This window comes from Bombina bombina, chromosome 1 (genome assembly GCF_027579735.1).
Source record: "Bombina bombina isolate aBomBom1 chromosome 1, aBomBom1.pri, whole genome shotgun sequence".
NCBI lineage: Eukaryota > Metazoa > Chordata > Amphibia > Anura > Bombinatoridae > Bombina > Bombina bombina.
In genome coordinates, this window is record NC_069499.1 from 1,139,697,301 (window position 1) to 1,139,721,854 (window position 24,554).

A 24,554-nucleotide genomic window follows, 5' to 3' on the forward strand; every position below is an offset into this window, starting at 1 on the left:
TCTGCTCTATATAAATTGTGAAATAAAAATTCTGGGTTTCATGTCTGTTTGCAATCTACAAAGTAGGAACCAGTATTCAAGCATACAGACATATAAATGAATAAAACAAACAGTCAGGCTATTTTAGAAACATTTGCTGCACAAAGCAGAGGATGGTCAACAACGTTAAACAGAGGAAATACTAATTCATTAAAGGGACATTGTACACTAGATTTTTCTTTGCACAAATGTTTTGTAGATGATCCATTCATATAGCCCATCTGTGAGAGTTTTTGTAAAAATGTATAGTTTTGCTTATTTTTAAAGAACATTGTGCTGATTTTCGGACTCCTAACCAAGCCCCAAGTTTTAGATGTATACTGATGTCTACAGATTCAAGCTTGCTCCCGTTTGTCTAATGGGTCTTTTCATATGCAAGGAAGGGAGGAGTGTCTGCTCTTCCTGATTTGCAGTCCCTTTCACTGGGTGTTCCAGCCTAACCTCATCAACAGCGCTAAACTGGGAGCTTCTAGGACGTTTTTAAAAGGTTTCACACTTGATTTTTATATCAGTATCTGTGCATATTCTTCATTATAGTAGTGTCTATTACATGCAGTTCTGTGAAAATTTGTGTATACTGTCCTTTTAAGAAATATCCTTGCACCTTATGTTGTAAAGACATTAAACACAGAAAACAAGCTTAGGATAACTGTATGCTTTCTTTGCATGAAAACAACCAGGTAGCATTAGTTAATGCCACATTTTAGTTTTCTATGTAAAACATTTTACAGATTACAAGTGGAGCTCTAATTATCGCTTTTGTGAAAGTGATATTTGCGCTCCACTGAGTAATACCAGTGTACGCTAATGTGTGTTGGAATTACAAGTTGACAGCGAACAAGTTGACAGTGAATGCGAAAGCACGCTTCCATAGGCACCAATAGGAGCCTCGTTCTCATGGCGTGAGAGACGAAATGAGAACTAGCGCACGAAAGGGGTTAGTCAATATATATATAAATATATATGTATATAAATATAAATACGCACACATATTAACACATACATATATATTTGTATATAAGCATATACATCTATATTTACAGGGAACACACACAGTTCCCATAGACCGCAATGTAAAGGCACTTTTCAGTGTCGTTGTTTTTCTAACACCCCACAGCCACTGACTTTAGCCCCCAAAAACTGCCTAGTGCAGTTATTTTATTTAAAAAAAAAAACTACATTTTTTATTTTTTAATAAAATACATTACACTGTGTTTTGGGGACATTTGGGGCACATTTATAATATTAACCAGAGATCAGATCTCTGGTTAATTTTATAAGCGCTAATTGCTGGTTATCGTGCGTCCGCAAACAAGTAAATTTGCCCATTTATGGGCGTGATAAATTAGCGCTCTACTTGTAATCTAGCCCTTAATAAGTAAAAATTACCCAGCAGGCTGTAGAGTTGCATTTCATGTTAATTCTCAGTTGTGTTAAGAACCGGCTTGTTCAGGCTTTGTCATAAAGGAAATAGGAACTGTCACTGAGTCAGACTCACTCGTGTAATGGGTCTGTGGGAATTACAGTGTGTGGAACCGGGCTAAAAATAGACAGCGGTGTGTGTGATTAACTGGCACGGACAGCAGTGGGAGAGGTTTTTATTTTGTATTTAACCCCTTGCCATTAGGAACAATACTGGCACAGCCCTAACATAAAACACAGCTACAGTACTACAGTATTATTATTTTTTTATCTGACAGATGGCAGCACCAGCCGTCCCCACAATTCACTGTGGGGTACTATAACTAATAATAACGGAGTGTGAAAGTGTCACAGTCATCCAACATAGTGCTAATTTCTGCCACAACTGACTCTATGTCAGGACCAGGATCAGGGGTTGCAGGATCAGGGGTCTGATATAAGATCTGATGTGGATTATGGGGGCTAGAGGAGTGGTTGCAGGATCAGGGGTCAGGTATAAGATCTGATGTGGGTTATGGGGGCTAGAGGAGTGGTTGCAGGATCAGGGGTTGCAGGATCAGAGGTCTGGTATAAGATCTGATGTGGGTTATGGGGGCTAGAGGAGTGGTTGCAGGATCAGGGGTTGCAGGATCAGGGGTCAGGTATAAGATCTGATGTGGGTTATGGGGGCTAGAGGAGTGGTTGCAGGATCAGGGGTCTGATATAAGATCTGATGTGGGTTATGGAGGCTAGAGGAGTGGTTGCAGGATCAGAGGTCTGATATAAGGTCTGATGTGGGTTATGGAGGCTCGAGGAGTGGTTGCAGGATCAGGGGTCTGTTATAAGATCTGATGTGGATTATGGGGGTTAGAGGAATGGTTGCACGATCAGGGGTCTGATATTAGATCTGATGTGGGTTATGGAGGCTAGAGGAGTGGTTGCAGGATCAGGGGTCTGATATAAGATCTGATCTGGGTTATGGAGGCTAGAGGAGTGGTTGCAGGATCAGGGGTCTGATATAAGATCTGATGTGGGTTATGGAGACTAGAGGAGTGGTTGCAGGATCAGGGGTCTGATATAAGATCTGATGTGGGTTATGGAGGCTAGAGGAGTGGTTGCAGGATCAGGGGGTCTGTTATAGGATCTGATGTGGATTATGGGGGCTAGAGGAGTGGTTGCACGATCAGGGGTCTGATATAAGATCTGATGTGGGTTATGGAGGCTAGACGCAGGATCAGGGGTCTGATATAAGTTCTAATGTGGGTTATGGAGGCTAGAGGAGTGGTTGCACGATCAGGGGTCTGATATAAGATCTGATGTGGATTATGGGGGCTAGAGGAGTGGTTGCACGATCAGGGGTCTGATATAAGATCTGATGTGGATTATGGAGGCTAGAGGAGTGGTTGCAGGATCAGGGGTCTGATATAAGTTCTGATGTGGGTTATGGAGGCTAGAGGAGTGGTTGCACGATCAGGGGTCTGATATAAGTTCTGATGTGGGTTATGGAGGCTAGAGGAGTGGTTGCACGATCAGGGGTCTGATATAAGTTCTGATGTGGGTTATGGAGGCTAGAGGAGTGTTTCAGGATCAGGGGTCTGATATAAGATCTGATGTGGGTTATGGAGGCTAGAGGAGTGGTTGCAGGATCAGGGGTCTGATATAAGGTCTGATGTGGGTTATGGAGGCTCGAGGAGTGGTTGCAGGATCAGGGGTCTGTTATAAGATCTGATGTGGATTATGGGGGTTAGAGGAATGGTTGCACGATCAGGGGTCTGATATTAGATCTGATGTGGGTTATGGAGGCTAGAGGAGTGGTTGCAGGATCAGGGGTCTGATATAAGATCTGATCTGGGTTATGGAGGCTAGAGGAGTGGTTGCAGGATCAGGGGTCTGATATAAGATCTGATGTGGGTTATGGAGACTAGAGGAGTGGTTGCAGGATCAGGGGTCTGATATAAGATCTGATGTGGGTTATGGAGGCTAGAGGAGTGGTTGCAGGATCAGGGGGTCTGTTATAGGATCTGATGTGGATTATGGGGGCTAGAGGAGTGGTTGCACGATCAGGGGTCTGATATAAGATCTGATGTGGGTTATGGAGGCTAGACGCAGGATCAGGGGTCTGATATAAGTTCTAATGTGGGTTATGGAGGCTAGAGGAGTGGTTGCACGATCAGGGGTCTGATATAAGATCTGATGTGGATTATGGGGGCTAGAGGAGTGGTTGCACGATCAGGGGTCTGATATAAGATCTGATGTGGATTATGGAGGCTAGAGGAGTGGTTGCAGGATCAGGGGTCTGATATAAGTTCTGATGTGGGTTATGGAGGCTAGAGGAGTGGTTGCACGATCAGGGGTCTGATATAAGTTCTGATGTGGGTTATGGAGGCTAGAGGAGTGGTTGCACGATCAGGGGTCTGATATAAGTTCTGATGTGGGTTATGGAGGCTAGAGGAGTGTTTCAGGATCAGGGGTCTGATATAAGATCTGATGTGGGTTATGGAGGCTAGAGGAGTGGTTGCAGGATCAGGGGTCTGTTATAGGATCTGATGTGGATTATGCGGGCTAGAGGAGTGGTTGCCCGATCAGGGGTCTGATATAAGATCTGATGTGGGTTATGGAGGCTAGAGGAGTGGTTGCAGGATCAGGGGTCTGATATAAGATCTGATGTGGGTTATGGAGGCTAGAGGAGTGGTTGCAGGATCAGGGGTCTGATAGAAGATCTGATGTGGATTATGGGGGCTAGAGGAGTGGTTGCAGGATCAGGGGTCTGATATAAGTTCTGATGTGGGTTATGGGGGCTAGAGGAGTGGTTGCAGGATCAGGGGTCTGTTATAAGGTCTGATGTGGGTTATGGGGGCTAGAGGAGTGGTTGCAGGATCAGGGTCTGATATAAAATCGGATGTGGGTTATGGGAGCTAGAGGAGTGGTTGCAGGATCAGGGGTCTGATATAAGATCTGGTGTGAGTTATGGGAGCAGACTCAGAAGTCCTATATAAGCACTGATTTAAGTTATGAAGACTAGTGAAGTGGTTGTGAGCTCAGAGGTCGGATACAAGATCGGATTATGAGGGCTAGCAGTGTTGTTACAGGCTCAGAAGATGTGGGTGTTGGATGTTGATAGAAAGGTTGTAGGGATCTGGGGTCTGGCATGATGTCTGATGTAGATTATGGCAGCTGACAGATACTGCAGGCTTAGGGGTGTGATCTGAAGTTTCATGAGTATTATGGTTAAAACTGTCATACACTGCTGGGGACTATTAACAAATACACAACATTGGCCTTAGACTGGGGTATGGTTACTTTAAATAAACCCTTATCATCCCTATCACCATATGAATATTTCATAAGACCCTGTGTTTCAGTGATGGGTGTCCTACTGTCCAAAATGGGTTTTCATATCCTTATAAATGTCAAGTGCTTTCCACCTGGCAGCAACAACCAGTAGATTCAGTTTGCTGTGTTGTTATCAAGGTTCATAGTTTTATGTGTTTGAGATAAAATATAAATTAGCAAGTACCCCCATAAATACACCAACTAGGTGAGTGTAAGAAAGAGAAAAGAAAAATAATATATGTTTTTTTTAATGCTGTTCATTTATGATTGTTTTTTCAAATTATTTTTAACAACACTAAGGGCTAGATAATAAGTGGTGCGCTAACTGTAGTGTACTAGCAGTAAGGGGTTCCATCGTGCACGTATTACAAGTAAAGTAGTTAAGTATTACAAGTAAAGAAATTTAATTTTAATGCGTGTCCGGTTAACGCAACTTCAGAGCTCTAAAACGTTGCACAAACCACATCAAAAATAGATTTAAACGTACAGTTACACTCATAATAACACTGTCTAATAAAAACTATTAAAAAAAAAATATTACATAAAAAATTTATAAGGGCTCAAAGATATGAGGTCACAGGTTTTTAATTTTAAATGTATTTAATACTTTAAAGGTGACATAATATTTTCCCACTCATTACAAGATGATGCAAAGTGACAAAAAATAGATTTTATCTACTAATCTTCAATTACAAATAATTATTTAAGAAACATAAGTACAGAATCCTAAATGTTGTTTTGGAAAGCTGAACTGATGATAAACCAGGAAATATAAAGAGCCAGAACTCATAAAGGGCTAGATTACAAGTGGTGTGCAGGTTAGCGTTCCTGTCCGAGAGTAATCTTCATTAGATGGAGGCTTTTTGCATCTGTGGGATAGCGCACATATTACAAGTTATAAGTAAAAAGTTTGCATGCGAGCAAAACTTGACGCGCACTAACAAATTATTGTGACCACGCTAACTTCTTCTCCCCATAAAAGTCAATGGAGAACACAAACTGGAAAAAAAACACCTATATTCTCGCGATAACCTGCCAGGAGTTATGAAAATGTCACAATTGCAATGTTCTTCACATACAGAATAATGTACTTTTTTATTGTAAATACATATTTAGATATATAGGTATAGATAAGTGTTTTACATGAACAGTATCATTGATATATACTGTATATATATAAATATATATAAATATATATATATATATATATCTGTATATTATTATATTATACATACTGTAAACTATTCTAAATAATTCAAAGAGTAGATCTATATTTTAACAGTATGTATAATAATTTTAACTAATATTTATTAATAATTTATATTCAATATTGCAATAGCGCCCATTGAAGACAGCAATTCTTCATGTGCACTAACCCGATCGCATCATTTCTAAGTTGCGGATCCCGTTGCACATTATGCATATTTTACATTCCTATGTTCTTCACATAGAAAATAATGTACATATATATATATATATATATATATATATATATATATATATATATATATATATATATATATATATATATACATACAGTATATATATATATATATATATATATATATATACACACACACATTCATATATATTTATAGGAATAGATATACAGGTGTATTTATATATAGATATATATAGAAATATGTATTTACAATAAAAAAGTACATTGTCCTGTAAGTGAAGAATATTGGGATGTAAAATATGTACAGTACATATAAAGTAAAACACAAATACATATGTACACACATATAAATATATACACATATACATATTTTGACATGTGTATGTACCTCTATGTTAAAGCCATTTGCCTGGCTTTTTTTCTAACACCTGATACCTCATATGTTTGAGCCCTTATAACTTTTTAATGAAACAGTACATTTCAATGTATTTTTCTTTTGCATGATGTACCGAGTCCACGGATTCATCCTAACTTGTGGGATATTGTCCTTCCTGACAGGAAGTAGCAAAGAGAGCACCACAGCAGAGCTGTCTATATAGCTCCCCCTTAACTCCACCCCCCAATCATTCTCCTTTGCTGGCTCTAAGCAGGAAGAGTAAAGAGAAGAGGTGTTAAACTGTTTTATTTTATCTTCAATCAAGTGTTTGTTATTTTTAAATGGTACCGATGTTGTACTATTTACTCTCAGGCAGGACATAGATGAAGATTTCTGCCTGGAGGATGATGATCTTAGCATTTGTAACTAAGGTCCACTGCTGTTCCCACAGAAGCTGAGGAGTACAGGAAAACTTGAGTGTGAGGAACGGTTTCTTGCTATACAGCAATGAGGTATGTTCAGTCATATTTTCTGCAGAGACTGTGTTAACTCAGAAAGGCTGACAGTGTCCCCATTAGGGGAAAGGTAAGCAGTAATCCTAGTGTTATCAGAGGTTTTTACTAGCTTGCATAAAGGGTTAATTTTTTGTGGGCACTCAGTTTGTTGTGAGTGCCCACAAAATGTGAATTTGGGACAAACGTTTTTGTGTCTGGGAGTAACGTTTTCTGTTTTATGGGACATTTGCTTGAGGGTTCTTTGGGGTTGTTTATAACCCACATGGCTTTCAGGCAGGGGTTGTTAGTTTTGTGTAGGCCCCAGCAGGCGGGGCCTACATTTACAAGCAGCAAGCAACTTCTCCTTAGGTCCTGAGAGTCTTCTGAGGGACTAATTGAAGCTTTAAACCCCATATTATCGCTTCCTAAGGGCAGGTAGGGCCACAGCAGAGCTGTGGCAAGGTGCTAAAAGGGGTTTTAACCGGTTTTAGACATATTTCAATCCGTTTTTTTCATTTGGGGGTTTATTGCTTATTAATAACTTGTGGTGCAATCCTTCTAAAGCTTAGTGGGTACACTGTTAACATTTTCAGAAAAATTGAAGCAATTTTAACCTGTTTTGCAGTTTGTGTATGCCTTTTTTTCTCTTAAAGGCACAGTACCGTTTTTGCAAATTGTGTTTTTTCATTAAATAAAGTGTTTTCCAAGCTTGCTTGCTTTATTACTAGTCTGTTAAACATATCTGACACTGAGGAAACTCATTGTTCAATTTGTTTAGAAGCCATTGTGGAACCCCCTCTTAGAATGTATCCCACTTGTACTGATATGTCTATAAATTGCAAACAGCATATTTCGACTTATAAAAGTTTGACATTAGATGATTCTCAGACAGAAGGAAATCAGGTTTTGCCATCTAGTTCTCCCCAAGTGTCACAACCAGTAACGCCCGCACAAGCGACGCAGAGTACTTCTAGTGCGTCTAATTCTTTCACCTTGTAAGATATGGCTTCAGTTATGAATACTACCCTCACAGAGGTTTTATCTAAGCTGCCTGGGTTGCAAGGGAAGCGCAGTAGCTCTGGGTTAAGAACAAATGCTGAGCCTTCTGACGCTTTAGTAGCCGTATCCGATATTCCCTCACAATGTTCTGAAGAAGGGATGAGGGATTTGCTGTCTGAGGGAGAGATTTCTGATTCAGGAAAGATGTTCTCTCAGACAGATTCAGATATGACGGCATTTAAATTTAAGCTAGAGCACCTCCGCTTATTGCTCAGGGAGGTTTTAGCTACTCTGGATGATTGTGACCCTATTGTAGTACCAGAGAAATTGTGTAAAATGGACAAATATTTAGAGGTTCCTGTTTACACTGATGTGTTTCCCTAAGAGGATTTCGGACATTGTTACTAAGGAGTGGGATAAACCAGGTATTCCGTTCTCTTCCCCTGTTTTTAAGAAAATGTCTCCCATTTCTGACACCATAAAGGACTCATGGCAGACGGTCCCTAAGGTGGAGGGAGCTATTTCTACCCTGGCTAAGCGTACAACTATACCTATTGAAGACAGTTGTGCTTTCATTGATCCTATGGATAAAAAATTAGAGGGTCTCCTAAAGAAAATTTTTGTTCATCAAGGTTTTCTTCTTCAACCTATGGCTTAAGTCCTGGTCAGCTGATGTGTCATCTAAATCTAAGCTTTTGTCCATCCCTTTCAAAGGTAAGATCCTATTCGGGCCTGCATTGAAAGAGATCATTTCAGACATTACTGGAGGGAAGGGTCATACCCTCCCTCAGGATAAGTCAAATAAGACAAGGACCAAACAAAATAATTTTCGTTCCTTTCGAAACTTCAAGAGTGGTCCCTCTACCTCTTCCCCTGCTGCAAACCAAGACGGGAACTTTGCTCAATCCAAGCCAACCTGGAGACCTAATCAGGCTTGGAACAAGGGTAAACAGGCCAAAAAGCCTGCTGCTGCCACTGTCAGCATGAAGGGGTAGCCCAGGATACCTTCTAGATTTCAAGGATTCCCCTCCAAGGGGGAGGTTCCATCTTTCTCAATTGTCTGTAAACACAACAAAAAGAGAGGCGTTCTTACGCTGTGTAGAAGACCTTTTTACCATGGGAGTGATCTGCCCAGTTCCAAAAGCAGAACAGGGGCAGGGGTTCTACTCCAATCAGTTTATAGTTCCCAAAAAGGAGGGAACCTTCAGACCAATTCTAGATCTCAAGATCCTAAACCAATTCCTAAGAGTTCCACCTTTACAAGATGGAGACCATTCGGACTATCTTACCATTGATCCAGGAGGGTCAATATATGACCACCGTGGACTTAAAGGATTCGTATCTGCACATTGCTATCCACAGAGATCATCACCAGTTCCTCAGGTTTGCCTTTCTGGACAAGCATTATCAGTTTGTGGCTCTTCCTTTCGGGTTGGCCACGGCGCCGCAAATCTTCACAAAGGTGCTAGGGTCCCTTCTGGTGGTTCTAAGGCCACGGGGCATAGCTGTGGCGCCTTATCTAGACGACATTCTAATTCAAGCGTCGTCCTTCCAACTAGCCAAGTCTCATACGGACTTAGTGTTGGCCTTTCTAAGGTCTCACGGGTGGAAAGTGAACGTAAAAAAGAGTTCTCTTTCCCCCTCACAAGAGTTTCATTTCTAGGGACTCTGATAGACTCTGTGGACATGAAAATATTTCTGACGGAGGTCAGGAAATCATAAATTTTGTCCACCTGCCGAGCTCTTTATTCCATTCCTCGGCCGTCAGTAGCTCAGTGTATGGAGGTAATCGGACTAATGGTAGCGGCAATGGACATAGTTCCGTTTGCTCGCTTGCAGCTCAGACCACTGCAACTATGCATGCTCAATCAGTGGAATGGGGATTATGTGGATTTATCTCCTCAGATAAATCTGGATCAAGAGACTCTCTTCTTTGGTGGTTGTCACAGGATCATCTGTCCCAGGGAATGTTTTTCCGCAGGCCAGAATGGGTTATAGTGACGACAGACGCCAGTCTTCTGGGCTGGGGTGCAGTCTGGAATTCCCTGAAAGCTCAGGGTTTGTGGACTCGGGAGGAGGCTCTCCTACCGATAAATATTCTGGAATTAAGAGCGATATTCAATGCTCTCCAGGCATGGCCTCAGCTGGCTTCGGCCAGATTCATCAGGTTTCAGTCGGACAACATCACGACTGTGGCTTATATCAATCATCAGGGTGGAACAAAGAGTTCCTTAGCGATGATAGAGGTCTCAAGGATAATCCAATGGGCAGAGGCTCACTCTTGCCATCTGTCAGCGATCTATATCCCAGGTGTAGAGAACTGGGAGGCAGATTTTCTAAGTTGTCAGACTTTTCATCCGGGGGAGTGGGAACTCCATCCGGAGGTGTTTGCTCAGCTGGTTCGGCTATGGGGCACACCAGAGTTGGATCTGATGGCGCCTCGTCAGAACGCCAAACTTCCTCGTTACGGCTCCAGGTCAAGGGATCCTCAGGCTGTACTGATAGATGCTCTAGCAGTACCCTGGTCGTTCAACCTGTCTTATGTGTTTCCACCTTTCCCTCTCCTTCCACGTCTGATTGCCAGAATCAAACAGGAGAGAGCATCAGTGATTTTGATAGCGCCTGCGTGGCCATGCAGGACTTGGTATGCAGACCTGGTGGACATGTCATCCCTTCCACCATGGTCTCTGCCATTGAGACAGGACCTTCTGATTCAAGGTCCATTCAAGCATCCAAATCTAATTTCTCTGCAACTAACTGCTTGGAGATTGAACGCTTGATTCTATCAAAGCGGGGTTTCTCTGAGTCAGTCATAAATACCTTGATTCAGGCTTGAAAGCCTGTTACCAGGAAAATTTATCATAAGATATGGCGTAAATATCTTATTTGGTGCGAATCCAAAGGCTTCTCCTGCAGTAAAATCAGGATTCCTAGGATTTTGTCTTTTCTCCAAGAGGGATTGGAGAAAGGATTATCAGCTAGTTCCCTAAAGGGACAGATATCTGCTCTGTCTATTTTGTTGCACAAGCGTCTGGCAGATGTTCCAGACATTCGGGCTTTTTGTCAGGCTTTAGTTAGAATTAAGCCTGTGTTTAAACCTATTGCTCCGCCATGGAGTCTAAATTCAGTTCTTAGAGTTCTTCAGGGGGTTCCGTTTGAACCCATGCATTCCATAGATATTAAAGGGACATTAAACACTAAATACATGCTAGATAGAATGATGCATTCAAAGAAAAGATTAGTCCATGACTAACATGTAGATGTATTTTTTAAAGTTTCATTAGTTGTTTAAAAAGTGACAAAATAAGTGTAAAGTTTTAGTGTCTATAAAACACTGGGAGCTGCCATGTTGTAACTTGTGTTACCTTCTCTGCTGTGGCCAATTAGGGTCAGTTATAAATAGGTCACTAGAGTGTGCAGCCAATGGTTGTGCTGGATTTAACAGTGTTCTACACTTCCATTTCTAACAGGAACTGAAAAGCTCACAATTTCAGAATGGAATTACAGGCAAAGAGGACAAAATAAATAATGAAAGTATATGGCAGAGTTGTTTTATTATATACAATTTATCATTTTATATTGCCATCTCAAAGTGTTTAATGTCCCTTTAAGCTTTTATCTTGGAAAGTTTTGTTCCTAGTTGCTATCTCTTCAGCTCAAAGAGTTTCTGAACTATCTGCATTACAATGTGACTCTCCTTATCTTGTGTTCCATGCTGATAAGGTGGTCTTGCGTACCAAGCCTGGGTTCCTACCTAAGGTTGTCACTAACAGGAATATCAATCAAAAAATTGTTGTTCCTTCTCTGTGTCCTAATCCTTCTTGTAAGAAGGAACGTCTGTTGCACAACTTGGATGTGGTTCGTGCTTTGAAATTTTATTTGCAGGCAACCAAAGATTTTTGTCAAACATCTTCTTTGTTTGTTGTCTATTCTGGAAAGCGTAGGGGTCAAAAGGCTACGGCGACTTCTCTTTCCTTTTGGCTGAAAAGCATCATCCGTTTGGCTTATGAGACTGCTGGACAGCAGCCTCCTGAAAGGATTACAGCTCATTCTACTAGAGCGGTAGCTTCCACATGGGCTTTTAAAAATGATGCTTCTGTTGAACAGATTTGTAAGGCTGCGACTTGGTCGTCGCTTCATGCCTTTTCAAAATTTTATAAATTTGATACTTTTGCTTCTTTGGAGGCTATTTTTGGGAGAAAGGTTTTGCAAGCAGTGGTGCCTTCCGTTTAGGTTCCTGTCTTGTCCCTCCCTTCATCCGTGTCCTAAAGCTTTGGTATTGGTATCCCACAAGTTAGGATGAATCCGTGGACTCGGTACATCATGCAAAAGAAAACAAAATTTATGCTTACCTGATAAATTACTTTCTTTTGCGATGTACCGAGTCCCTGGCCCGCCATGTCTATTCAAGACAGATAGTATTGTTTTATGTAAACTTCAGTCACCTCTGCACCTTATAGTTTCTCATTTTCTTCCTTGGCCTTCGGTCGAATGACTGGGGGGTTGAGTTAAGTTGGGAGCTATATAGACAGCTCTGCTGTGGTGCTCTCTTTGCTACTTCCTGTCAGGAAGGACAATATCCCACAAGTTAGGATGAATCCATGGACTCAGTACATCGCAAAAGAAAGAAATTTATCAGGTAAGCATAAATTTTGTTTTTATGCGTATTGTGCCACTTTTTTGTCTTGCGTAACAGTTAACCAGAGCTTTGAAGTCGTGCTAACCCAACGCACATTAAATTAGATTGCGCTCAAGTGAATGTGTTTACTTTTAACTCGTACTATGAACGCTATTTCTGACCCTTGTAAAGAGCCACAAAATACCCCTTATCGCTAGTGCGCTACATTTAGCGTGCCACTCGCAACCTAGCCCATAATGAGTTATGGATAATGGAAGGCACACTAATTTCTTTGTGTAAATAACAACACATTACTTGATACTGCTTTACTTAAAAAAATTAAATAGAGGCATTTACTGTATTTAATATTACTTTGGTGCATCCCATACTTATAAAGCTACAAGCAAATCTAACAGAATGTGCTAATGTCTCACTTATTGTAAGAAATTGTAAGCTACAGACATGATACATTTTATATATATATATATATATATATATATATATATATTTATTTTAAAATGTAAAACCATAAATTATGCTTACCAGATAATTTTCTTTCCTTCTGTATGAGGAGAGTCCACGGCTTCATTCCCTACTTGTGGGAAATATTGAACCTGACCTCCCCCACTTCCCTCATCCCCCACTCATTCTGCCAAGGGAACAAGGAACAGTAGGAGAAATATCAGGGTATAAATGGTGCCAGAAGAACAAAACAAAAATGTAGGGCCGCCCAATGGAGAAACTGGGCGGGAGCCGTGGACTCTCCTCATGCAGAAGGAATTATTTGGTTAGCATAATTTAGAATGCCTTGCAAAAGTATTCACCCCCCTTGACTTTTTACCTATTTTGATACATTACAGCCTTAAGTTCAATGTTTTATTAATCTGAATTTTATGTGATGGATCAGAACACAATAGTCTAAGTGAAATGAGAAAAATATATACATAAAACTATTTTTTAGAAATAGAAAACAGTAAATTGGCATGTGCGTATGTATTCACCCCCTTTGTTATGAAGCCTATAAAAAGCTCTGGTGCAACCAATTACCTTCAGAAGTCACATAGCTAGTGAAATGATGTCCACCTGTGTGCAATCTAAGTGTCACATGATCTGTCATTACATATACACACCTTTTTTGAAAGGCCCCAGAGGCTGCAACACCTAAGCAAGAGGCACCACTAACCAAACACTGCCATGAAGACCAATAGGAACTCTCCAAACAAGTAAGGGATAATGTTGTTGAGAAGTACAAGTCAGGGTTAGGTTATAAAAAAAATATCCAAATCTTTGATGATCCCCAGGAGCACCATCAAATCTATCATAACCAAATGGAAAGAACATGGCACAACAGCAAACCTGCCAAGAGACGGCCGCCCACCAAAACTCACGGACCGGGCAAGGAGGGCATTAATCAGAGAGGCAGCACAGAGACCTAGGGTAACCCTGGAGGAGCTGCAGAGTTCCACAGCAGAGACTGGAGTATCTGTACATAGGACGACAATAAGCGGTACGCTCCATAGAGTTGGGCTTTATGGCAGAGTGGCCAGAAGAAAGCCATTACTTTCAGCAAAAAACAAAATGGCACGTTTTGAGTTTGCGAAAAGGCATGTGGGAGACTCCCAAAATGTATGGAGGAAGGTGCTCTGATCTGATGAGACTAAAATTAAACTTTTCGGCCATCAAAGAAAATGCTATGTCTGGCGCAAACCCAACACCATCCCCACAGTGAAACATGGTGGTGGCAGCATCATGCTGTGGGGATGTTTTTCAGTAGCCGGGACTGGGAAACTGGTCAGAGTTGAGGGAAAGACGGATGGTGCTAAATACAGGGATATTGAGCAAAACCTGTACCAACTCTGTGCGTGATTTGAGGCTAGGACGGAGGTTCACCTTCCAGCAGGACAATGACCCCAAACACACTGCTAAAGCAACACTTGAGTGGTTTAAGGGGAAACATGTAAATGTGTTGGAATGGCCTAGTCAAAGCCCAGACCTCAATCCAATAGAAAATCTGTGGTCAGACTTAAAGATTGCTGTTCACAAGCGCAAACCATCCAACTTGAAGGAGCTGGAGCAGTTTTGCAAGGAGGAAAGGGCAAAAATCACAGTGGTAAGATTTGGCAAGCTCATAGAGACTTATCCAAAGCGACTTGGAGGTGTGATTGCCGCAAAAGGTGGCTCTACAAAGTATTGACTTTAGGGGGGAGAATAGTTATGCACATTGACTTTTTCTGTTATTTTGTCCTATTTGTGGTTTGCTTCACAATAAAAAAAAACACATCTTCAAAGTTGTGGGCATGTTCTGTAAATAAAATGATGCAAATCCTCAAACAATCCATGTTAATTCCAGGTTGTGAGGCAACAAAACACGAAAAATGCCAAGGGGGGGTGAATACTTTTGCAAGGCATTGTATGTTTTACTTCTTAATATGAGGAGAGTCCACTGCTTCATTACTTATTTGTGGGATACATATACCCAAGCTCTAGAGGACACTGAATGAAACAGGAGGGTAAAAAGAAAGCCGGATCCTATTCTGAGGGCACCACAGCCAGCAAAACCTTTCTCCCAAAAGTTGTTTCAGCCGAAGCAAAAATGTCAAACTTGTAAAACATTGAAAAGGTATGTAAGGAAGACCAGGTAGCCGCCCTACAAATCTGATCCATAGAGGCCTCATTCTTGAAGGCCCAAGAGGAAGCCACAGCTCTAGTTGAATGAGCCTTAATCCTCTGAGGAGGCTTATGTCCCACTGTCTCATAAGCCAAGTGAATAATGCTCCTCAACCAAAAGGATAAGGAAGTGGACGAGGCTTTGTGCCCCCTACGCTTCCCAGAATAGACAACAAACAAGGAAGAAGTTTGTCTAAACTCCTTTGTAGCCTGAAGATAGAACTTCAATGCCCGAACCACATCCAAATAATGAAGTAACCGCTCCTTCGAAGAAGAAGGATTAGGACACAGGGAAGGAACCACAATCTCCTGATTGATGTGCGGTCTGAAACAACCTTAGGAAGAAAACCTAACCCAGTACGAAGAACAGCCTTATCAGCATGGAATACTAGGTAAGGGGGCTCACATTGCAAGGCAGCCATCTCAGATACTCTGCGTGCCGAGGCAATAGCCAGTAGAAAAAGAACCTTCCAAGACAGTAATTTAATGTCAACTCCATGCATAGGCACAAACGGAGCCTTCTGCAAAACTTTAAGAACAAGATTTAAATTTAAACACAGGCCTGATTCTTGTCAGAGCCTGAACAAAAGACTGGACATCTGGAAGCTCAACGAGACTCTTGTGCAGTAAAACAGAAAGGGCCGAAATATGTCCCTTAAGGGAGCTAGCAGAAAGGCCCTTCTCCAGACCATCCTGGAGAAAGGAAAGAATCCTGGAAACCCTGACATTATGCCAGGGGAATCCCCGCTCTTCACACCAGAATAAGTAGGTCCTCTACACCTTATGATAGATGCGACGAGAAACCGGTTTACAAGCTTGAATGGGAGTATCAATAACTCTTTCAGAGAAACCTCTCTTGACTAGGACTAAGCATTCAATCTCCATGCAGTTAGCCTCAGAGAATCTGATTTTGATGAACAAAAGGACCTTGCTCCAGCAGATCCCTGCGACAAGGTAACCTCCATGGAGGAGATAAGGACATCCCCACCAGGTCAGCAAACCACATCCTCCGCGGGCACGAAGGAGCTATTAGAATCACTGATGCTTGCTCCTGCTTCATGTGGGCCACTACACGAGGGAGAAGTGGCAACGGTGGAAAAATGTAGATCAGACTGAACTTCCAAGGCACTGCTAATGCATATATTAGCTCCGCCTGAGGATCCCTGAACCGCGACGCATATCTGGGTAGCTTGGAATTGAGCTGGGATGCCATGAGATCTATCTCTGGCGTCCCCCATCTGTTGCATATCTCCACAAACACCTCAGGATGGAGAGACCATTCCCCCGGATGAAAGGATTGTTTGCTGAGGAAATCAGCTTCCCAGTTGTCCACAACCAGAATGTTGATCACTGACAGCGAGCAGTTGTGGGCCTCCGCCCATTCCAGAATCCAAGATACTTCCCTCATTGCTAGGGAGCTCCTCGTTCCCCCCTGATGGTTGATGTAAGCCACCAAGGTTATGTTGTCTGATTGGAATCTAATAAACTGGGCCGAACCCAGAAGCCAAGCCTTCAGAGCATTGAAAATTGCTCAAAGTTCCAAGATGTTTATCGGGAGGAGGGATTCCTCTTAAGTCCACAGGCCCTGTGCCTTCCTGGCAACCCGAAAAGCACAACATCCTGTGAGGCTCGCGTCCGTAGTCACAATCTCCCAGAATGGTCTCAAGAAGGATGTCCCTTGGGACAGGTGATCTGGACAGAGCCACCAGGAGAGCAATTCTCTCGACCGGTTGTCCAGAGAAATCTGTTGAGACAGATTTGAATGATCACTGTTCCACTGTTTCAGCATGGATAGCTGAAGAGGCCTGAGATGGAATCTGGCAAAAGGAATGATGTCCATGCAGGACACCATGAGACCAATTACCTCCATACACTGATACACAGAGGGGCTTAAAGAGGTCTGGAGGGCAAGACAATTGGAAGTTAGTTTGCAACGTCTCTGGTCTGTAAGAAATATCCTCATGGATATGGAGTCTATTATTGTACCCAGGAATTCCACCATGGTACTGGGAAAATGAGAAGTCTTTTATAAGTTTATCTTCCCTCCATGAGATCGAAGGGCTTTCGAATGATCTTCTGCCAGATGACAGGATGGTGCCTGGACCAGAATATCATCTAGGTATGGCGCCACTGCTATCCCTCTGGTTCTGGCCACTGCAAGTAGAGTCCCTAGAACCTTCGTAAAAACTCTTGGTGCAGAAGCTAGACCAAACAGAAGTGCAATAAACTGGAGGTGCTGGTCCAGGAAAGCAAATCTTAGGAACTTGAAGTGTTCCTTGTGAATAGGGACGTGAAAGTAGGCATCCTTCAGGTCTATGGTGGTCATGAATTGTCCTTCCTGGACTAAAGGAAGAATGGACCTTATTGTCTCCATCTTGAACGAGGGGACAGACAGGAATTTGTTTAAACACTTTAGGTCCAGAATTGGACGAAAAGTACCCTCCTTCTTTGGGACCACAAACAGGTTTGAGTAGTATTCCAGACTTCTCTCTGCTGGAGGTACCGGTACAATGACCCCAAGGGCGGAGAGATCCCTCACACACCATAGAAAAGCCTCTCTCTTTTCTGGCCTTGAAGACTTGATAAGAGGAATCTGCCCCTGGGATAATGAGACTTGAAACCTATCCTGTATCCCTGAGAGATGACCTCCAGCACCCACTAGTCTTGTATGTCCCCAAACCAAGCTTCTGAAAAGAGTGACAGTCTGCCCCCAAACAGATCCAAAGCCGGATCAGGGGCCGCCCCTTCATGCCGACTTTGACTGGGTGGGCTTCTTATTCTGCTTGGATTTATTCCAGGATGGAGGAGGTTTCCAAGTTCCCTTGGACTGCTCCGGCTTTGCAGAGGGCTGCTGACGTTGGGATTTGTCCAAACGAAAGGAACGAAAATTAGGACCTTGTCCCTTAGGTTTATTCTTCTTATCCTGCGGTAAAAAGGCACCTTTGCCTTCAGTAACCGTGGATATGATTGAGTCCAGGCCTGGACCAAAAATAATCTTTCCCTTAAATAGGAGGGAAAGAAGTCTAGACTTCAAAGTCATGTCCGCAGACCAAGACTTCTGCCAGAGTGCCCTATGGGCTAGGACAGAAAAACCTGAAGCCTTGGCGTTCAGGCGAATAATCTGCATATTTGCATCACAAATAAAAGAATTAGCTACCCTTACGGCCCTAATTCTTTCCTGGATCGTTGCGAGGGGACCCTCCACCTCGATCAACTCAGATAAGGAGTCGCACCTGTAGGTAGCCACTTCCGCATCCGCAGCAACAGCCGCTGCTGGTTGAAACAAATATCCCGTATGCTGAAAACATCTTTCTTAATAGAGTTTCCAGCTTCTGATCCATGGGCTCCTTAAACGACGAACTATCCTCAAGTAGGATAGTAGTGCACTTAGCAAGCATGGAGATAGCGCCATCCACCTCGGGGATGGAGCCCCACAACTCCAATTGTGAGTCTGGAGCCGGGAATAATTTTTTAAAGGCAGAAGAAGGGGAAAAATAAAAACCAATTCTTTCCCATTCATTCTTTATAATGTTCGCCATCTTTACAGGAACCGGGAACGTCTGTGGTACAACCCTGTCCTCGTAGACCTTATCCAATGTAGGAATACAAGGTTCCTCAGGCAATTTAGGCTCCGGAACCTCTAAAGTAGCCAAAACTTCCTTTAGCAGAAAGCGTAAATGTTCAATCTTAAATCTAAAGTCTGGTTCCTCCGCACCTGGAGGCTTAGAGGCAGCAGATTCTGTAACTGTTCAGTAAAGTCTGGCGGTAAAAGGGCCCCTCCAGATGGAGGAATATGAGTGCTACGGGAAGCTGCATGTGTATTAGAAGATGACTGTAGGGTGCGCACCTCACGGGACGGAGACTCCTCAGAGGTAAAAGGCTCAGTATCTTTCTTTGCTATAATTACTTTATCAAGGCATGTGGAACATAATTGAGCAAGCGAGTATACCGTGGCTTCCTCACAATATAGACAGGCATTAGATTTAGGTAAAGAGGGAATACCCTCTAACGTATCAGAGCCCTCCATAGCTTTCGCTTATAAATAGGACTATAGACAAAAATGAATGGCACTCACCACCTCCTATAACCCAGGCCCAAGAGAGAAACCGCTTTGTCTCCAGACAACCGCACGGTAAAGAAGAAGAGAATCAATGTGACCACACCCGGTCACGTGGTGCGCCATGCAGGACCGCCCCTGCACCACTAAAAGTGCGCCAAGCCTAACAGGCTGCGCAGCTCTCCAAAATGAAAGTAAAACCTGTACGTTCCAACATCTGCCTGAGCCTCATCTCACACATGTCACAGCATAAACACAATATTTAAAATATGTGATTAATCCCCCCTGTTTAATAATCCCCTTCCGGAGATATTAACCCTTGATTCCATTCAGATAAAAGGAGTCTCACTGTGACCCTGTCTTCTTGCGTTATCAAATGTGTATAAAAAATGAAACGATCTTACCGGAATCTATGCCGTGGAACAGAAACACAGCCTCTCAAGTTTGACAGTCTTGTAGCATTGCTCCTGACATGGACTTGAGTGATAGAAGCAGGCAGTGAAACACGTCAACACTGATTGCTTAGGAGCTATTAATACGAGTCTGGATGGGTTCGCAGAAAGACTCTCCCTGCATCTCCAGACTCTAACATTCGTCAATGCTCTCACTGAGAGGCTGACAAGACTACTTAAAACTCCAGTCCCATTCCAAAGGGTACTACCCTCCATAAGGAACTACTCTGTATCTTCTGACACTTCTCTGCCAACCTCCTGTGACGAAAGGCAAATAATGACTGGGGGATGAGGGAAGTGGTTGAAGTATTAAAGCCTTTGGCTGGGGTGTCTGCTTCCTCCTGGTGGCCAGGTTCAGTATTTCCCACAAGTAAGGAATGAAGCTGTGGACTCTCCTCATATTAAGAAGGAAACAACTTTAAAATATATTTGCATTATTTACTTTACCCCTTTTTATGTAAATTTAGCTGATTGGTTTTTTATTGTTTAAAAAGATAGATACCATCTTTACTACCCATTCTCCAGGTTTGCATATTCAAAACTGTTATATTAATATACGTTGTAACCACTAAGATTGCCTGTTTCTAAGCCCCAGCAGGTCGCATCTTATCTCAATGTTTTTTAAATCTTGCACATCGGCTAGACATTGCTAGTTCACGTGTGCCATACAGACAACATAGTGCTCACTCCCACGAAGAATGATAATGGTTATACAAGAACCACCACTGATTGACTGAAATGCAAGATTGAAAAAAGCACTGAGATAGGGGGTAATCTGCAGAGGTTTAGATACTATGTAATCATAGAGGTAAAAAGTTTATTAATATAACAGCGTTGGTTTTGCAAAACTGGGGAATGAGTAATAAAGAGATTATCTATCTTTTTTAATGATAACAATTTTCAAGTAGACTGTCCCTATAAACTGCACCGTGCTAACTTCTCAAGGCTAACCCGGTTATATATTTGTTCCTAACTGGCTTTCACCTAGATTACAAGTTTTGCGGTCGTGTTTTAGCGCTGAAAAAAATGGTAATTTCAGCGTTAAAACAGCAACGCAGTGATTACAAATATTGTCGGTATAGCTGTACTGCAAGCCTTTTAGCCTGTAACGCAACGTCAGTCCCGCACTTGAAAACATTACAAATTTTCCTGGGACTTCCATAGCGCAGCCATTACGAGTTTTGCGGTGAGGCTAAAAAGCTTGCGTTACACCCTATAACAACAAGATCCGTACCGCCATCTGAGACCAGTAGTTACAAAATTGTTACATAAAACTCATAACTAAACTGTTACAAAGTACACTAACACCCATAAACTACCTATTAACCTCTAAACCGAGGCCCTCCCGCATCGCAAACACTATATTAAACTTATTAACCCCTAATCTGCCGCTCCTGACATCGCCACCACTAATAACATTTATTAACCTCTATTCAGCCGCTCCTCGACATTGTTACCACTATAATAAAGTTGTTAACCCCTAAACCGCCACACTCCCGCATCGCAAAGACTATTTAAATATTATTAAACCCTAATCTGCCATCAGCCCACATTGCCCCCACTATAATAAAGTTATTAACCATATACCGCTGCTCCCCGACACCACCGACACTATAATAAACCTATTAACCCCTAAACCGAAAGCCCCCCACAACAAAATATAATAAATTAAACTATTAACCCCTAAACCATAAGTCCCCCACAACGAAATATACTAAATTAAACTATTAACCCCTAAACTGAAAGCCCCCACATCACAATAAACTAATTTAAACTAGTAACCCCTAAACCTAACGCCCCCTAACTTTATATTAAAATTACAATTTCCCTATCTTAAATTAAATTAAAACTTACCTGTCAAACTAAAAAAAACTAAGTTTAAACTAACAATTAAACTAATATAACTATTAAACTAAAATTAAACTAACTACCAATTAAAGAAAACTAAAATACATGTTAAAAAAATCCTATAAGCCCTATAAAAATAAAAAAGCCCACCCAAAATAAAACAAAACTCTAGCCTACAATAAACTACCAATAGCCCTTAAAAGGGCCTTTTGTAAAGCATTGTCCTATGTGAAACAGCTCTTTTACCTGTAAAAAAAACACAAAGACCCCCCAACAGTAAAACCCACCACCCAACCAAATCCCCCAAAATAATAAACCTAACTAACAAAAACCTAAGCTACACATTGCCCTGAAAAGGACATTTGTATGGACATTGCCCTGAAAGGGGCATTCAGCTCTTTTGCTTGCCCTGAAAAGGGCATTCAGCTCCTTTAAGAAAAGCCCAAACCCTAAACTAAAAAAAACATTCAAAAAAGTTTAAAAAATCCTAACACTAACCCCTGAAGATCCACTTACAGTTCCTGAAGTCGGACATCCAGGTGGCGAGAGTTCTTCATCCAGGCGGCGAGAGTTCTTCATCCAGGCGGCTCTATCTTCATCCATCGCGGGACCGGCATCTTCTTCATCCCTGCGGAGGCAGAGTGGTCGATGCGCGGAGGAGGAGCGGTTGATGCGCGGAGGCCCATCGATCCGACGTGGAGGTCCTCTTCAGTGTGTCCGCCGCACACTGAGGGTTGAAATGCAAGGTACCCCTTTTATACTAGGGGTACCATTGAATTCCTATTGGCTGAAAAATTAGGAATTAGGGCTGCTAAAATCCTATTGGCTGTTCAAATCAGCCAATAGGATTTAAGCAGCTCTCATTCTATTCGCTGATTCGAATAATTGATATATTATAGTGTAGGCGATGTTGGGGTGCAGGGGAATAGGGGTTAATAACTTTAGTATAGTGGCGGCGATATCGGGAGCGGCAGATTAGGGGTTAATAGATTTATTTAGGTGGCGGTGATATCGGTAGCGGCAGATTAGGAGTTAATAACATTATGTACAGTGGGGAAAAAATGTATTTAGTCAGCCACCAATTGTGCAAGTTCTCCCACTTAAGAAGATGGCCTGTAATTTTCATCATAGGTATACCTCAACTATGAAAGACAAAATGTGGAAACAAATTTGGAATGAATTTATTTGCATATTACGGTGGAAAATAAGTATTTGGTCACCTACAAACAAGCAAGATTTCTGGCTCTCACAGACCTGTATCTTCTTCTTTAAGAGGCTCCTCTGTCCTCCACTCATTTCCTGTATTAATGGCACCTGTTTTAACTTGTTATCAGTATAAAAAACACCTGTCCACAACCTCAAACAGTCACACTCCAAACTCCACCAAGGTGAAGACCAAAGAGCTGTCAAAGGACACCAGAAACAAAATTGTAGACCTGCACTAGGCTGGGAATACTGAATCTGCAATAGGCAAGCAGCTTGGTGTGAAGAAATCAACTGTAGGAGCAATAATTAGAAAATGGAAGACATATAAGACCACTGATAATCTCCCTCGATCTGGGGCTCCACACAAGATCTCACCTGGTGGGGTCAAAATGATCACAAGAACGGTGAGCAAACATCCCAGAACCACATGGGGGGGACCTAGTGAATGACCTGCAGAGAGCTGGGACCAACGTAACAAGGGCTACCATAAGTAACACACTACACCGCCAGGGACTCAGATCCTGCAGTGCCAGACGTGTGTCCCCCTGCTTAAGTCAGTACATGTCCGGGCCCGTCTGAAGTATGCTAGAGAGCATTTGGATGATCCAGAAGCGGATTGGGAGAATGTCATATGGTCAGATGAAACCAAAGTAGAAACACAACTTGTCGTGTTTGGAGGAGAGAGAATGCTGAGTTGCAACCAAAGAACACCATACCTACTGTGAAGCATGGGGGTGGCAACATCATGCTTTGGGGCTGTTTCTCTGCAAAGGGAACAGGAAGACTGATCCGTGTACATGAAAGAATGAATGGGGCCATGTATCGTGAGATTTTGAGTGAAAACCTCCTTCCATCAGCAAGGGCATTGAAGATGAAACGTGGCTGGGTCTTTCAGCATGACAATGATCCCGAACACACCACCCGGGCAACGAAGGAGTGGCTTCGTAAGAAGCATTTCAAGGTCCTGGAGTGGCCTAGCCAGTCTCCAGATCTCAACCCCATAGAAAACCTTTGGAGGGAGTTGAAAGTCTGTGTTGCCCAGCGACAGCCCCAAAACATCACTGCTCTAGAGGAGATCTGCATGCAGGAATGGGCCAACATACCAGCAGCTGTGTGTGACAACCTTGTGAAGACTTACAGAAAATGTTTGACCTCTGTCATTGCCAACAAAGGATATATAACAAAGTATTGAGATGAACTTTTGATATTAACCAAATACTTATTTTCCACCATAATTTGAAAATTAATTCTTTCCAAATCAGAAAATGTGATTGTCTGGATTTGTTTCCACATTTTGTCTCTCATAGTTGAGGTATACCTAGGATGAAAATTACAGGCCTCTCTCATCTTCTTAAGTGGGAGAACTTGCACAATTGGTGGCTGACTAAATACTTTTTTGCCCCACTGTAGGTATCGGCGATATCGGGGGCAGCAGATTAGGGATTAATAACATTATGTAGGCGTCGGCGATATTGGGGGCAGCAGATTAGGGGTGTTTAGACGTGGGGTTTATGTTAGGGTGGTTTAAAAGTAACTTTTTTTTCCATATAGACATCAATGGGGCTGTGTTACGGAGCTTTTCATTTCGCAATCGCAGGTGTTAGGTTTTTTTCTAACCCGCTCTCCCCACTGATGTCTATGGGGAAAGCGTGCACGAGCATG

The 24,554-nt window shown here is 42.3% G+C and overlaps 1 protein-coding gene across 3 annotated transcripts in view; it reads right to left on the bottom strand.

Annotated features, from left to right (window-relative positions):
* Positions 1-24,554, bottom strand: part of LOC128645777 (inactive phospholipase C-like protein 2) — a 410,224-nt gene that overhangs the window by 60,640 nt on the left and 325,030 nt on the right. The window lies entirely within an intron of this gene.